The following is a 17,194-nucleotide window of genomic DNA, read 5'->3' as shown; positions in this document are numbered from 1 at the left end:
TGTAAAGCGACAATTTAAAACACCTATGGTTTACTAAGCTAAGGGCACAATTCAAAATTTAGATCCACTAGTTTAAAAAGAAGCCCTTAACAAAGACTTGAGGATGAGTGGAGCTGAAATTTGGGGTTAAGGAACAGCCTGGTTTTGACAAACTGCCAACTCTCAACTATCGCTTTAGCAGCAGGAGGGAAAGGAAGGATGAATTAAATCCTCAGTTAATCCCCAAACCTTTTAACGGACAGTTTCAGCCTCCTCCTTCTTTACATCCTTTATCGGAGCTGCTATAATGCAGCAGAAAAGGCCGAAGTGAGTTTTACCTTTTCCTTTCCACTGTTGCAAGAGGGCTGGATGAGGAGATGACCTTTGAGGTCTAGTCCAGCTCTGGAGGAAGTGCTAATGAGCAGTGAAATGATGACAGCGCCAGGAGAAGCTCAGGAAGCCTCTGAGTCTGATTAATTCACCGGCAAGCAAAGGTTGACTCTACCAGAGGAGGATTTTATTACAGTTTTAGAAAAGTGTCAAGTGTCAAACAAGGACGTGTTTCTCCTTATCTGCTAAGGAAATCACGGAGATTTTGAAAGAATGAAACAGCAAACTTGGCCTTACACTTCCATAGGTGTGTCACCAGGATGTCTTTCCTTTGTAGATCTCCTGATAGCCGAGAAATGTATATGGTGAAGGTAGGAGACATTTAGAATTAATGTTCTTTCCTTTCATTAATAAAAAAATACTGACAAGAGGCATGAAATACACAAATATGGAAAACCTGATGAAGCCATAATAGGCATGTGGATACAGGCAGGTCTGCCTGTATAAATACCTGCAGTGTTGCTTTTCAAAAAGGTGAAGAAAAGCAGGTTGTTCAACTTCAGGTTACTTACTTCATATGGTATATCAATTAAAAACAGAAGAGCTTTAAAATTCCCATTTTTAACCCACTAGGAAAGTCAAGGGTGTACAAGAATCCACCTTTTTCCTCACCTAGGAAAAAGGGTAGTACAGATCCATAACAAAGAGGCCCTATTCTTGGGTACACTTTTCTCTTTCAGAAAGATTTCTTTCATGTCTCTCTCCAAAACTAGCTAATGCTCATACGCTAAAGAGTATTCATGAGTTGCTGTAAAAATACTTGACTGGTGTTATCTGAAATCTTCATCACATTAAAAAAATGGATTGATTGAAATAAACTTTCATTTATAAAACAATGTTATAGATCTCCCTTTTACACATTGGAGCTTTCTGCTATGGGGCTTTTTTTCTTCCATCAGAGTCATTAGCTAAGGAGTTCCAACTAGTTCTATAAAATGGAATATTTTATTTAGGACCACTTCCTCCCTCTTCACATATAAACATCACTCGTTAGGCAGATCAAAATGGAAGAACAGATGGTGGGAGAAGGAATAATAGCAACAATAGTAATGATTCAATACCATTTATAGAATAGGAAAAATTGGTATGGTAAGAAAATAATTGGTAGCCACTTGTATGCTAGTCTAGATTCCTTCCTGCTTCAGAAATAAATACTGTCTAGAAATCCTGAGTCAGAGATTTCTGCCTTGGAGTTTTGATAATCGTCAAAGTACAGCAAGGCAGTCACCTCAATAAAGTACCTGAACATTACGACATATTAAAATCAAACTCTCTGTCATTTGTTGAATACCTGGAGGATGCCCACACAGTGTCTTATGCTTCTGGTCACTATGCTCGTAGTATCTCCTTTTCTTTCTCTGGCTGCCCAGAGAAATGAGAAAAAGCAGTTGCACAATCAAGCACTATATGCTGCAGGGTAAACCCCAAGCTTACTGTAACTTGAACAAAAGGAGAACAAAATCAAGTTGTGGTAAGGTGACTGAGGTAAATTTCTGGGATGAGCTAATTTTGAGAATGTTATATTAAAGTTTGTGTTATAGCTTTCAAGTTTATAAAATGATTTTATACCCACATCTTATTTGACCTTTATGACTACTCTGTGAAGTTGGTTAAGTACTCACCCCATTTTATATATGTGGAAACTGATGCTCAGAGTAGTAAAGCAATTTGCCTCAGGCCCCACTGGCTAGAACTGGCCTATGATTGGAGTCTCCTGACTCTGAATCACTGTCATAACACACATATATATGTGCAAACATACATATATTTCTATGTATACACATGTGTGTACACATACTCATTTTTAGATGTTGGCAGTGGTGTGATACCAGTTAAAGAGGGATATTTATAGTGAAGGCATGGGAGAAGGCAGGCAACCCAGGTTTTACTAAGGGTATATGTTACTTGACAATGGAAAGTACCTTATTATAGTCTGTCTCCCATCTTTGTCATTTCTAAAACCTTTTTTGGTGCCAAGGAAAAAGAACATAAAACCCTAGGTAATGTAGACCCATACTAACAGCAGCCTGGGAAAGGCCTCTTATGGCATCTGAGCAGGGCGTTGGCTGAGTTCCTTTTTTCCTCTTCAGGTATCTAAATTAAAGCCGTCTGCCAGTGTCTGAGGAGCAGCAGCGGCGGCAGCAATAGCGGCAGCAATAGCAGCAGCAGCAGCAGCAGCAGCAGCAGCAGCAGCCGCCGCCGCCGCCGCCGCCGCCGCCGCCGCCGCCCCGGCTCCTGTAATACTGGTTACCAGCTCCCTGCACAATATATTAGGTGAAATGAAAGCAGAAGCAAGAGTGTCAGGGCTGTCTGAAGCATCATTCCAAATGGTATGGATTTAACAATACTTAATTTAAAAAACACCAGCTTGGACAGGAGCAAGCTGTTAACATTCAGTGTGCTTTATGGCAGGAAAGAGTGAGCTAAACTCTCGGAATTTCTTTCCCTGGGGAGCGTACGTTACAGTGTTCACGCTGGAGCCACCTGTCTCTTCCTGAGCCTTCCTTGGGCCTTCTCACTTGGCCTTCCAGTTGCAGTAACTGGGGTCGAGAGGGCAGAGGGTCTTCTGGAAAGAACTCAGGGGTGGGGAGGGTTGACGAGCTAAGTAGAGCTTCTTCTCCCCTCTTGAAGGAGGTGATTATTGGCAGTGTCTGAGCCTAACTATCCTCATGGGCATGTGTGGAAGTTGTTTGATTTCCCTAGCTAATTCCGAAAATTAAGAAAAGGAAAAAATGGTGTGAGGATGAATAAGATAAAACTATAGGAAGCCAACTGCTAGTGTCAGGGACAGAGCTGGAATTTGAGCAGGAGTCTGTAGTTCTCCAATTCACCTAATATCCATTCGACTCCCAAGTAACTGGAGTTTTTGCTACAATTTTCAAATCATCTTTCACACATCACCTAATGTGATATTAGCAGCAACTCTATAAGGTAGAGAGTAATTATTACTCTCGATTTACAGATGAGGAAACTAGTGCTCTGTTACAAATGGGTTCATCAAAGTTATTTAGTAGTTGACGAAAAACTGAAGCTTAATCTAAAGTAGTTTGAATTTCCCCAGGAAAACTCTTGAGAAGTTGATGAAAATAGCTACATTAATTGAGTCCCTCATGTACTAGGCACTGTTCTAAGTACTTTATATGTATTATTTCATTTAATTCTCACAAAATCCTATAGAGTCAGTATACTTATTATCCTCATATGGATGTTATTTATGGTGGACCTGCTGTCAACATTCATCTCAACCAGTGCCTTCCTGAAACACAGAGATCAGGAACCTAGAAACCATAGTTCTCAGACTCCTTTGCAGCTAGGGTGCTGGAATTAATTTAGATTTGGCCACTCAGAAGCACTTCTATAATATTTGGAAGGCAGAAGTGAGACAGAGACAACACTTTGCTCCCTGTACCTGTAAAAATGGCCACGGAGCAATGCGGTTTGTCTGCAGCCACGCTAGCCAGTCATTACTTTTGTGGGCGTCAAGAGACAGGCTTGGGGCATGCAGTTGATTAGCTGGATCAGATAAAGTGGGCATGGTTCTTGCAGCAGGTAACTTCCTGGTTGTGAAAGAGGCAGCAGCTATTGTGAATCTTTTTCTGCAGAGTAGCACGGGAATCTTCAGAAAGCTCAAACTAGAATTTTTTTTTTCATTGGTGATTCCAACGTTCTGTGAGTTAATACCCTATAACATTATAGTTTGTGCTTTTATTAACAAGGGTAAATTCCGTTCTCTGCAACAGAATCCTTGATTGATATATTCCCTTTAGCAGAGGAGTAGACTGAGGCCCAGAGAATTAAGTAATCTGCCTAAGATCACAAACTCAGAGAGGGGAAAGACCGAGATCTCAGCCCAGGCCATCTGCATTTCTAAACACTAAGCAAGACCTCCTCTTCGTACAGCAAAGGGCCACGGGAGTTTAGAGATGGGAGAAATCACTGCCAGTTTGAGGACTCAGTAAGGAGTACCCAAACAAAAGAAATAGAAATTGAAAAAGACCATGATATATAGAGTCTTCTAGGAAATGAAAGGAAAAGCGAAAAGGCATTACAGGTGAGGAGAACAGAGTAGACAGAAAAAAAAGTAGGAACATGTGAGACCTGGGCTTTTACTCACCCTGACCCACTATTTCAGGCTGTTTAAAGGGTGAAAAACATGTTTTTAAATTCTTTGTCCCACAGCTTCCCTTTCCCTACAAAGTGTCTAGCTCTGCATGTTCCATATGGAAGGAATGCAACAAATTTTAAAATTTGATTTGATTCATTTCTTGCTGCCTGAAGCACTAAGAGCCTCAGCTCACATTTCTTCCTGTTGCCTGCAATGCTTAATTCAGGGCTTCTCACACTGCAGGTACCTGGTTAGAATCTGTGACCCAGGCCAGTAGCAGAGAGGAATTCTTCAGATTGCTTGGTGTAGGGCAAAAAACCCAGAATTTGGAGCTGGTCAGTTCAGATGCTAGCTGTTCCACAGATTGCTAGGAAGACTTTAAGGAAATAAATGGCTGAAAGTCTTTGAGCCCTTGTTTTTTGTTTATTTGTTTTAAAGCTGTTAAATGATGAGAATAACACTCAGGACTGCAGAAACTGATGTGAGCAGTGGAGTGAGGGATTTGCAGTCCAGCTCAAAGCCGGAAACAAAGTCAGAGCTCAATAAGTCACTGCTATGCTAGGTGCCCACTGTACTCATCTTTCAACTTTTCCAAGTGCTTGAAATGATAAAATATTGCAAAAAATCATTATAATTTAGATTCTAATTCTAGGATTTTCTTTCCCCTTGAACAAACAAACAAATAAACAAACTCATAATAGAGCACTGAACTTCATTGAGGATAGAATTGTTCATCACCCTCAAACTGGGGCTTCTTCTCCCTTTTTCTACATTGCTAGGATTATGTCACAGATCTCAGAAGTTTATTATTGAATTACATTCACTTATTGAATTACAAACACTTATAGAGCACCTGCTGTGTGCAAGGCACAATAAATAGAAAATTCTGGCAACAGATAAACTGCCTTTTGTAGGCTTTTTGACATAGAGAGACATCAATATAATTGCTGAGGTTTGAATTATGGTTGTAATATACATATATTAAACCCAAATGTAATATATAAATCCAAGGCCCTTGGTTCTTAGTTCAGTACTATTTCCATGACATCATCTTCCATAGATAAAATAATTATACCAGAGCCAGACAATAAGGTGAAGGGGTGTTAACAGATTTATAGACAATACAGAGAGAGCAGGATTAAAATGCAAAAGCCAAATTCCTCAGCTTGGCATTCGAGGACCTCCCTGATCTGCTTCCGGTCCCAGAACAACAGAAAATCATGCTCTGGCCTAATTGAAATACCTGATATTACCCCAGTACTTCAAGTCCTTCCACTTCCAGGTATGTGTTCATCCTGTCCCTTCTGCCTGGAAGGTCTTCTCTTCCATCTCTGCCTAGCTAAAATCCATTTTAACGTTTAAAGTGTAGCCCAAATGTCGGCTCCTCCACAATGCCTTGTACATAATTGACATTAGATAAACTCTTGTTAAATTAACATGGGAGTTAATAAACATATAGTACATCTACAGATATGGTAGCGGAAAAAAAAAGAAAAGCAAGAGAAAAAAGTAAGCAGGAGAATTACAAAATAACAATGGCCTCTGAAAACTAGGGGAAGATGTAAATTAAAATAGAAATAAAATTTGAATTTCAGAATAGTAATTAAACCACGAAAAATCCGAATATTCTTCCTCTACAATAGATCATTGTGAGCATGTAATTTTATTCCAGTTATTTGCTAACACCAATTAGATGAACAGTTTCTCTGATAAGTTAGAAAGATTACCTCATATCACAATCATAAATACTGTCAAAAAATCAAAAACTCTCAAATAGTGAAATACTGAAAAAGAACCTATATTTAAAAATAATTTACGGTATAGTTTTTTTTTGTTTGCTTTTTTTTTTGTGAGTTTTTTTTTTTTTTTTTTAAGATTTTGGAAAAGGACATGGAGTTTGTGGGAAAAACTGGGTATTTTAACTTTCCTACTTCAAAGTGTGGCGGGCCTTTCTTTTGCAAAAATTTTCGTGAAGGAATTTGGAAAATTATAAGTATGGCAAAAAGAAAAAAATTATATAGGGTAACAATATAGAGAATGAAATACAAGCCAACAACAACAAAAGCATTACCAGTATGCAAGTGTCCTGAAGGGAGAAATAGGTAAAAGAATCCAGAGTTTTTTTTCACATGTGCATTTCCTAAAAGATAAAATCCAGTATTGGCTTCATAGCACAGAAACTAGTAGTTATAGAAAGTATAGGGTTCCAAACACCCCTTCTTTAGATGTGATTATAGGGTCAGAGCCAATCACAAAAGCCTTTGGGAACAACCATAGGGACATAAGTCCTAGCTTTGATGTTTTTTGCATTAAAGACCAGCAAACTTAAGTTCACTCTGTGTCACCTGAGAATACTTCTAGAAGGAATAGCCGAGGAGGTATGTCTGGGGTGTACAAATTAGAGGCAGCAAGGTCCAAAGCACATGCCTGTGATGGTTTTGTCTTCTCTGGAGAGGTACGCCCTTGTCCAAATGGTCACAAAGGCCTAGCTTTTAGTTTTGGTGTTTGGTTGCATATCTTTCCTTCGTTCCTCTCCACCTTTCCCTCTGTGCCTCCCTCACTTTTCTATCACTTGGATCGAGATGGGAATGCTCTTATTGACCTCAGAATGGCTTTGTGAGTAGAATGGTTATTATAATCATATGCATTTACTTTTGCTCTCAACAGTTTGGCTTTTAGACTCATGCCTGCATTTTAAAGAAAAACAAAATATCAATAATATACCTGTGGTAGAAATATTAGCTGTCTCCCAATAGCTATTATTCTTTTTCTGTTTTGGTAACAAACATAGATGACTACCCAGAAGAGAAAGATTTTCTAGCCTCTCTTGCAGCTATGGGTGGTGACCATGTGACAAAGTTCTCCTTAAAGAGATGTAAGTGGAAGTAATGAGAACAATATCAAGTAATGTCCTTAAAAAAGGGCTTATCTTGCTTTACTCTTTCCTCTTTTTTCTTTTTTTGTGGCAAGAATAATAATGTGAAGGCTAGAGCAGCCAACTCTGACCATGAGATAAGCTTGAAGTAGATACTAACACCAGAAAAAGGGCCATGGCTGCTTGATTATCTGAAATATCACAGTGCTCCTGGACCACCTAACTCTAGACTTTTATGAGAGAAAGGTGTTTAATACAACACATATGTTTTAACATAATATATGGCCTATTGTAGAATCGCCTGAGCAAATCTACGAATAAACATTATGCCTCTGGCTTTAACTAATGGCCAATATAGAAATGTATGTATGTGGAATACTTTTGAGATCTTGTAAAATTATCTCAATTTTGTTTATGTTGTTCAATTATATAAGATTCCTCTGACAAATTCTCAGAACATAATGGCCAAACACAGAAAGCACGTTTGACAGGTTGGTATGTTTTATTTTTCAGATAATGAGAGCTATATAATTCCCTGGGTTTCCATATTGCTTTTGCTACAAGGAAGCTCAAAAAAAAAATATGTGCTCAATGGCTAAAGCTTTCCTCAGCCTATGGTTTAAAAAAATCCCTTCACTCTTTCCTTCTTGATTTTCGCATTTTTTTAAAATTTCATGTAAGTGGTTCATTTTTTTTGCACTGCAATTTTATTCTAAACAACCTTTCAATGTGTTTGCAAGAAGGTGGAATATAAAATACTGTAATTGTAAAAAGAGAGCTGGCTTTGAAGCACTCTGAAAAAGATGACGAAGTAAGAGTGATTTCATGTTGATGAAAACACCATTTTTCTTTATCCCAAACCCATTTTTGTTGCCGTGATGATTTATCAAACTTTCCAAGCCTACCCCACCCTTTCTAAGATTGACATTTTATTATCTTTAATTATTTGGAGAAACTTTAAAGTTATTTAAGAAAACTTATTTAAACTGGATTATTCTTTTTCATATGTTACTTCCATTGATACAATCTCATTCAAACAGAAAAAAATAGTTCTCCTATAATCAAATTTAATACCTTAATAGAATTCATATAACAATACTATAATTTCATATGTACGGGTTCCATTAATCAAATTTCTGATTTAGCTGAAATGATTTTCTCTTCAAGCTACTATTATAGATGACATATATAGGTGAGGGGTGTGTGATGTCCTGAGTCACCTGATTTACATTTCCATCTGGTTCTAGTAGACTCAGTTACTCAGAGCCTCAAGATAGTGAAGCTTGGAGTCATGAGGGCACTCTTGCCATACACTGTACAAATATATTACTGATCTCAAGAAGACTGAGAAAAGGAGTTAATGAGTCAACTGTAAATCATTATTGCCATCAAAAGAAACAACAATAAACTGTTCAAATGTTAGACTGGAAGCCTTGAAGGCAGTGTCTGTGACTTGTCTATTCATTCCCAACCTCTGGCCTGGCTACTTGGCACACAGTAGGTGTTTAGTTAACATTTGCTAAATGAATGAATTAAAAATTAAACAAGTTTAATTCCTCAAAAAAAAATTAGGTATAGAATTACTATATGATCCAGCAATTACACTTCTGAATATATACTCAAAAGACATAAAAATAGAGACTCAAACAGATATTTGTGTACTTGTGTTCACAGAAGTGTTATTCAATAGCCAAAAGGTAGAAGCGACCCAAGTGTCCACCGATGAATGAAGGCACAAATGAGATGTGGTATTTACAGTCAATGGGATATTGTTCAGCCTTAAGAAGGAAGGAAATTCTGACACATGGACCAACATAGATGAACCTTGAAGATGTATATGAATTCACTTAAATGAAGTACCTAGAGTAGGCAAATTCATAGAGGCAAAGTAGAATGGTGGTTTCTTGGGAGCTGCGGAGAGAGCGAGAGTGGGAAATTAATGATTAATGGGTACAGAGTTTCAGCTGGGGAGTTAAAAAACATTCTGGAGATGAATGGTGGTGATGGTTGCACAATAATTTGAATGTACTTAATGCCACAGAACCATACGCTTATAATGGTTCATTTTATGTGTTGTATATTTAATATACATTTACAATAAAAAAATTTAAGGAAAAAAAGAATATAAAATAAATAATAATTTACCTGTGTAAAAACAATCCCAACAAAATTCCCTGAGTGAATTTGTAATCCCTGTGCCAAATAACTGTGGAACTCAGTATGATAATGCATATGCTGAACTACATCTGATTACTAAATTTCTTATGAGTTAAAAATAAATGAAATGAGCACAAGTTTTACAATGCAATGTCAACAATGCCACCCTCACTTGAAAGGTAATCAAATGTGAGATTGTTTTTGGTTTTCTCAACTTAAATGTAAATGAAGCTGTGCTCTCTGCTCTCAGGGCCTTTGCACTTACTTTTTTTGCTGCCCATAATGCTCTTCTTCTCATGAGTCTACTGATTATACTGACAGTTCCTCAGAGGCTTTCTGCAATCTGCCAATATGAATGGGCCTTTCCTTTTTGTTTTCAATACTTTCTTATACAGGAGCTATCATAGTTGATGCTTATAATTTATTTGTATTTGTATTTATATTAATTTGTTTGATTACATATTTAATATCTCTCTCCCTCATTAGATTGTGAGTTTCAGAAGGGTGAGGACCATTTCAAATTTGTTAACCACTGTATTTAATATCTAATACAGGATCTAGCATGCAGTAAGTGCTCAAAAAAATATTTGTTTAATGAGTAAATACTTGTCAAATGAATAAATTCATCTTTAAACAGAAGTCTTCAAAGACATTGTAACAGTTATTTTCTTAAGCTGGACAACGGACAATAGGCATTTCATTACTTGAAAAAAATACTTTATACACATATACATACACACACATAATTTATATTATGTAAACCTTAAACATACACACAGACTTTTTTTATATATGCATATATACATATTTATTTATTTATAAATAATTTTCATATTTACTTCAAAACTGCTAAACAGTGGACCAGGAAAGTCAAATGTCCTTTCCTCATGTCTAATCCCTTTCCTGTCTGCTTCCTCAAAGACCATTATTGGTTCAGCATCTTATTCTATTTCTCCCTTCTCCTAAGGTCTGTGTTAGACAGGTAAAGGCAACTAGGTTATTGGTTTGCAAGTGAATGCAACTTCATATCTTTTTAAAATTTTATTCTGAGATATCCATTTAGTAATGAAAGAGATTGGGTAGATTAAATAAAAATGCAAAGGAAATTCACCTACATCTACTTTACACATGAACAAAAGTAATGTACTTAACATGTCTATTTGTAATGATATAAGAACCATAATGATATAATTTGCTCACCAAATTAAAGAGAAAATGATGCAGATAAAATATTTTCTGATGTTAAAATCTGATACATAATCAAATTTTATACTGATATTTGTTTGTCTACACAGTCACATATTATGTTTCCTAACTAAGATAAGATTTATATTGCATATTCTTTACTTATGCAACTCTCTTGGCTTCCCAACATTCTCTTTGAAGATGAAGTGTGGAAAAATAATCAAGACTTGCTTCAAAAGTTACACTTATTAAACTTTAGATTGGACACATGTATTTAATTTTCTTTGCAAAATGACAGACCACTATAATGGTTTTATGAACAATCAGCAAAAGTAATCTGTGGTGTCTTTTGCTTAAGAATTCTAATGATTTCTCCTTTTGGAAGGGTGATTTCCACTGAAAGGTGGGTTTGCTCATCACAGACAGAGTTGTCACATACTATGTGTTACAGCAGAATAGGTCCACTGTGTGCACTTCAAAAGTGTTAGCCTGGAATCTTATTGTGCACGACCCAATGTGATATTTTCACAGGTCTGGTTCAAGGAAGAACTCACTTTAGTAAAGAATGAAAGCCATGAAAAGAGGCTGTGGGTAGCGATAGTACCCCAGTGTAAAACCTGCAAGTACACCTAGTAAAATTTGGAAATTGAATTCACTCTGCTTCAGATTTCACTTTTCCCCCATTAAATCAGAGTACGACACAGGCATCACAAAATCTGCCATAAATAATTCTTCACAACCGTCTGCTTCACTTTGAGTGCCCTGGACTCTGTCCAGCCATAAAACCTGGATCTACTTTTACCACTAAAGAGGATAGGCCCCCCTTGGTTAGGGCTGAAGAAGCTGAAATTGAAAAAAAATTGCTTGCTGTTCAAGCAGTTACTCTGCATGCTGCATCTTACACAGCAAACAAACTGAGGTTTCGCTATGAAGCTAGGCAAGTCCTTGAAAATCTTGACAAGATTTATAAATAAGATATGGTGTTTATTTATTATTTTAAAAACTTTCCATTGTGCTCTCCTTGGTAATGTAATATGATATGTACTTTTGCCAAGAATAGGGTGTGGCTGCTCCACAGCTAAGCCCATCATGAAATGTCATGCTTAAGACTGAGTCAGAACATCAAAACAATGCAATTCTGTAAGGAGACTGCCAACGGTTTTCCCGCTTCTGCTAGATTCAGCTCTTTTTGAGTTGGGAGCATTAGTAGGTTTTCTCGTTACTATGTCTAGTCATGACTGAAAATATTATTGGTATATCTTGAATTTTACACTTGCTTGCTTCTTTATTCTTCCACCCCTGCAGCCTGCCTTCCTCCCACATTTCTCTACCCCTCTTTTCCTCCCCAGGTCCTTGTAGATTATGGTTGGTCAATAATTTTATTCTTGCAGGAGTTAAAATCAAATGGGAAGAGTAATACTTAGGAACTGCTCTTTGAAACAGCCAGCAATGTGGGCTAATGAGCTCACTTTTTAAATAATCTACTGAATCCAACTTCTTAAACACTTAATCTCCTTAGTGTTGTTGGAGATCTGGGTAACAATATTTGGAAAATTTGTCATAGTTCCATACTTTCTCGAAGGGCCTGATTAAGTAAGCCCGAGGGAGGGGGGTGTCTTCTCTACTCATAATGGGCCCCTTTGGTACGTAACTTCCCTAAGAACAGATACTTGGTCTTTCCTGTTCACTTCTCTAACTCTGGTATCTAGAATAGTGCTCAACAGATCTAAGATATTTGAAAAATATTTATTGAATTAATGAATAAAATAACTAGTGAGATAGCTTGCTGAGTACAACAGAGGACTTGAAATCAAAAGGTCGAGGTCCTTGCCAAGAAAATAAGATTCAGAGTGGTAGATCAAATATGTCTAATAAAACACCAATAAAGTCTGACCATGAAATACATGTTGTTTATGATGTATTAGTTCCTGGATAACATAATTTGTAATATGAAAAACAATCATTTGTATTTCACTATAATATAAGTTGCTAGAGAGCAGATACTAGGTTCTCAAATTATATTTGTTGAATGTTTATATAATGGAAAATCCATGCCTATAGAAATATTTTCTCAAGCAGATGTATAGTATAAGACTTCTATAATTCAGTTATTAGGGCAACTTCTAAAATATCAGAGCTAAGATACCAACTTACTCCCCTTATAAATACTAGAAATTTTCCCAGTATTTTCTATAATACTAAAAAATTTTAGTCCTGTGTTAGTTCTTAAAGCATAAAAGTTCTGTTTGTTTAAAACATATCGGCTCATGGCAGCAAATACTATTTTTAAAATATTGTTGATGAGGGAAAAAGACTCATGCTCTGAACTCCTCAGAACGTACATGGGAATATTTTTGTCATCAAATCAAAGATCTAAACTAGATTTTCTAAAATCTCTTCTGGCTCTAAAATTTTATGACTCTGGCTTAAAAAAGAAAAAAAAATGTATCCACGGGGAAGTAGTGTCTTTATAACTCACTCAGAATTTTCATTGTCATTGGACAGAGATTCCTCACTGATTCAGCATATTCTGGCTCAAGTGTTGTTCATAGTGTATTAAGCCTCGATAAAGTCTTTTTCTTTTAAGGATGCTCTGGAAATCTTGTAAAATAAGCCAAGGAGAGCCTATTGTGAATCATAATTGAATTTGGGCATTGGTGCCGCAATGAGTGAAGGCACTAATGTCAAGTAAAGTTAAGGAACAACCAGACAAAGTGCTCAGATCTCACATTCGCTATTCTGTGAAATGGTTAAAGCATTATTTTTCAACTGTGGGTAGTCATCCGCTAACAGCTCATGAAATCAATTTAGTGTGTAACAACCAAAATTAAAAACAAAAGGAAAAAAGAAAAAGAAACAGTTCACGGTAGGCTAGAAAATATCAAGTGTATCTTATATAGTAATGGTAAATAATGTTTGACAAAAGTTTTATTTCAGGGGTGTGTTGTGTTTCAGTGTAGGTGTATGCATATTAGGCCACCGTATACAATGTATTTTTCCTTATGGGATGCATTCAAAAAAGTTTGAAAACTATTGGTTTTAATGAAAACAGTCTTTCAAAAGCCCTTCCAACTCTCTCACTACTTCTGTGAAATCCTGAAGATCTTATGAGCACTCTAGACAATTACAAAAAAGAGGTAAGGTGTTAATAAAAAGCCTCCTTTCATCAAAAGAAAGCAGCACCAAGCTCACCTGATTTTGATCATCAGAAGCCAAGATCACTGAGTCCAACCTCTTCCATCTAATGGATTGGACTGCAGACATAGGCACTTGCCCTGTTCTGTTCCTGGTGGGGAGTAGATGTCAGTTACGTGCGACTATGCCTGAGTAAAGGTAGAATACAGGCCAGCTAAGGGATTAAAAAATATATATATTGAAGCATAATACTAACACAAAAAAGTACACCTAGTAATTCTTTTTCTGTCCTGTAGGGAAAGGAAAGGCACTGTAGCTTTCTCCAATTGTTCTTTCTCCTTTGATATCCTGTCCAAGGATTTCTGTCTTAATCCTCTCTTAATTTCTAAGGGATTTCTCAGAAAACACAGTGGCTTCTGGAAGACAGGGTGGGATATTCTTGAAGTAGAAACACCTTATATAAAAATTCTTTTCTTCTTCTAGGAGCATTTCTGTAAAACTTTTTTTTTCCATAATTTGATTTTACTTTAACTGATGAGTCAGTATTTCCATCTCCTTTTATTTATCAAAACATTTTATTTGGTGTTTTTAAAAAAGTAAAACTTTAAATTAGTTCAATAACTAGACAGTACACAGCATTCTAATGTAATGAGTAATTATGTATGTGAAATGCGTAGAAAAACATAAGTTTTTCATAAGGACATGGGGTTTAAAGATTCTGAAGTGTGATGAATGGAGGATGAGACAATTTCTTTTAAAACACACATCCAAACATATATGTTAACTGAGGAGCTGCTATATGTCAGGTACTGTTCTAGATGTTACAGGAATGAATGAGACAGGCAGATAAGATCCTCGATTATGCAACACTTACTCTAGTCATAAGGAAAGGTATGAGGAAAATCTGAACAGATAAATGAACAAGGTATTTTTGATAATAGTGAGTGCTACGAAAAAACAAAAAAGAAGTGACCTCATAGTGGGGTTGGGATACAAACTGAAATTGGGGTGATTACTGAGGAGTGACCTCTGAACCAATATCTTAATGAACAAGAAGAAAGTAACCATGGAGATTAAATCAAGTAGGTGTGAACACTGGTATTTTCTTAGCCATCATTTAAAAATCTCCTAACTTGAAAAGAAAATGGAATAGAGACTTGTTAATTGAAGAAAAGAAATCTAAGTAGTCAAAGTTTGTTTTAAATAGATCCATTAGATACTAAGGGAAGGGCCACTACTTACTGCTGTGTGGGCTGTAAGTTATGACCCTGGAGTTCTGGAAATGGCATGCCAAAATAGGACAGCTTGCAACCTTGAGATACCATGCAACCCAAAAGGAAAATCTAGAAGACCAAGCAATCAAGAGTACCAGTGATAAAACTGGCAGCAACCTGTTAACTGGAGATTTCCAATATAGCAGGAAAAGAGTACGACCACTACACTCAGGATAGGGGGTTACACAAGGCTAGTTAAACAATAAGGCCACTTAGGTAAACCTTTGCTACAGTCCAAGGAATAATTATAGGCTCAATAATCTCAGAGGGCTATGGAAAATTTGAAGAGTATTCAGGGGAAGTCAACAAAGAATGATTAAGAATTGAATAATGGGGCCCCTGAGAAAAGGTATAGCCAAACTGGAATTACTTAGCTGGGATTATTTATCTTGGTGAGGACACATCCAAGGTGTGGCTTATATGGGTTTCAAGAATATGAAAGGTAATAGTGACTAACTGTTCTTTATGACCTACAGGAAGAGAATAAGTTGAAATAGGAGGGCTTTGAGAGATAAGAATTTTTGGATTATAAAGTATCCCAAAAAGAATGTGTTACCTAGCAAGCATTTTGGGTCTCTTTTTTAAAACTCTAAAACAGGGGCTATTAACTTAAGATGTTTGAACCCTTTCCACAAGGATGGGTATGGTGACCCTTGCCAAGTTCAATGTAAAATTTTGTGGGTATATGTATACACATGTATATATTTTTTTTTCCTGGGAAGAGGATTGGCAACTTTTATTGGATTGAGTCCATGCCTAAAATTGTTTAAAAATCATTACTTTTAAGAAACCGATTGTATTCTCATCTGTTTGGATCAGTTGAAGAAAAATTTCAACTGAAGGAGAATGGACTAGTGCCCTTTAAGTTTGCCTAGCATCTTACGCATGATTTAGGAGGCTCTTAGATCTGTGTGCATGACTGCATTAAAGATTAAAAAATATATACATTAGGAGTTTAATGTTTGGTTATTTAAAAAATTACCTTTAAGTGAAAAATGCATTATATATATATATATTCATATACATACATGGATTCTTGTCATAAAACTGGAGGGTAAGTAGTACTCCTTGGGAACAGTACAAGCTTAAAAAATGTTTGCAACATATTAGCAAATGGGAGAAAGGTATTCTGTGAAATATTTAAAACATATGGGTTTTGTTTGTATTTCTTCCAAATGTTTGAGAAAAGTGAACAACTTGTACCTGTATACAATCGTGACTATGAATGCACTATTCTTTTTTAACAAAAAATGTATTTATAAGCAAGCAGTAAAACACTGAAAGAAATCATAATGTTAATAAGTAGGAGGCTATCAGGTTCCATATTAAACTTCTCATACCCAAAGCTTACTTTGCAACGAACAGTAATTTTAACCTGATGGATTAAACAGTTTTCATTACAGTATAAATTTCAGAGATCTACAGGAAGTGATGTAATAAAAATCCTAATCAATTGAGCATATAGATAATATCTACACATGTCCATACCCTATGAATTATGCAAAAAAATTGCAGCATTAGCGAAACAGGGAAAATGCAAAATTCTCTTGTTCTTACCTCTATGTCTGAAGCAATAATAAAAGTAGAAAGCCTATGAGGCCTAAAAAACATGTGTATCTTTGAAGTAAATGTGGTTGATTTTACATTAGTTTGCAATCATTTTTCTTATTTGCTCATCAGTAACCATCTCATTTTTAAAAATACAATAACTTTTATAACACACAATGAAACCTTAAACTCTCATTAGTTCTGATTACATATTACAAAGGAAGGGGAATGGTACAAACTGGTAGTAAAATTGGGAAGCAGAAAATAATGAGCTCTGTTCTCTGAACTCTTGGTCTGGTAGCACAAAATGTAAGCCGGTTGACAGACTAATGACTGGGAGTGATAGGTGCATACTCATGTGACATATGAGACATTAGCATCAAATTATTGGTCTCCATCCTTTTCAGATTTGAAGAATTGCATGCAATAAAATAATGAGTTCAGATACAGTAAATTAATAACACATGGAGCCAAAATTTTTAATGATTCATTTCTGGGGTAGCAAGATAAACAAATATATTTATAAAAGAGCTGTTTGAGTCATAG

The 17,194-nt window shown here is 36.2% G+C and overlaps 1 protein-coding gene across 1 annotated transcript in view; it reads right to left on the bottom strand.

Moving 5' to 3' along the window:
- ADAMTSL1 (ADAMTS like 1) overlaps positions 1-17,194 on the bottom strand; it is an 823,217-nt gene that overhangs the window by 385,827 nt on the left and 420,196 nt on the right. The gene's annotated exons all lie outside the window — the stretch shown is intronic.

The sequence above is a fragment of the Rousettus aegyptiacus genome, unplaced genomic scaffold (assembly GCF_014176215.1).
Source record: "Rousettus aegyptiacus isolate mRouAeg1 unplaced genomic scaffold, mRouAeg1.p scaffold_m13_p_3, whole genome shotgun sequence".
Lineage (NCBI taxonomy): Eukaryota > Metazoa > Chordata > Mammalia > Chiroptera > Pteropodidae > Rousettus > Rousettus aegyptiacus.
The sequence above is the reverse complement of the archived record's forward strand: the minus strand, read 5'-3'. Positions and strand labels throughout refer to the sequence as shown.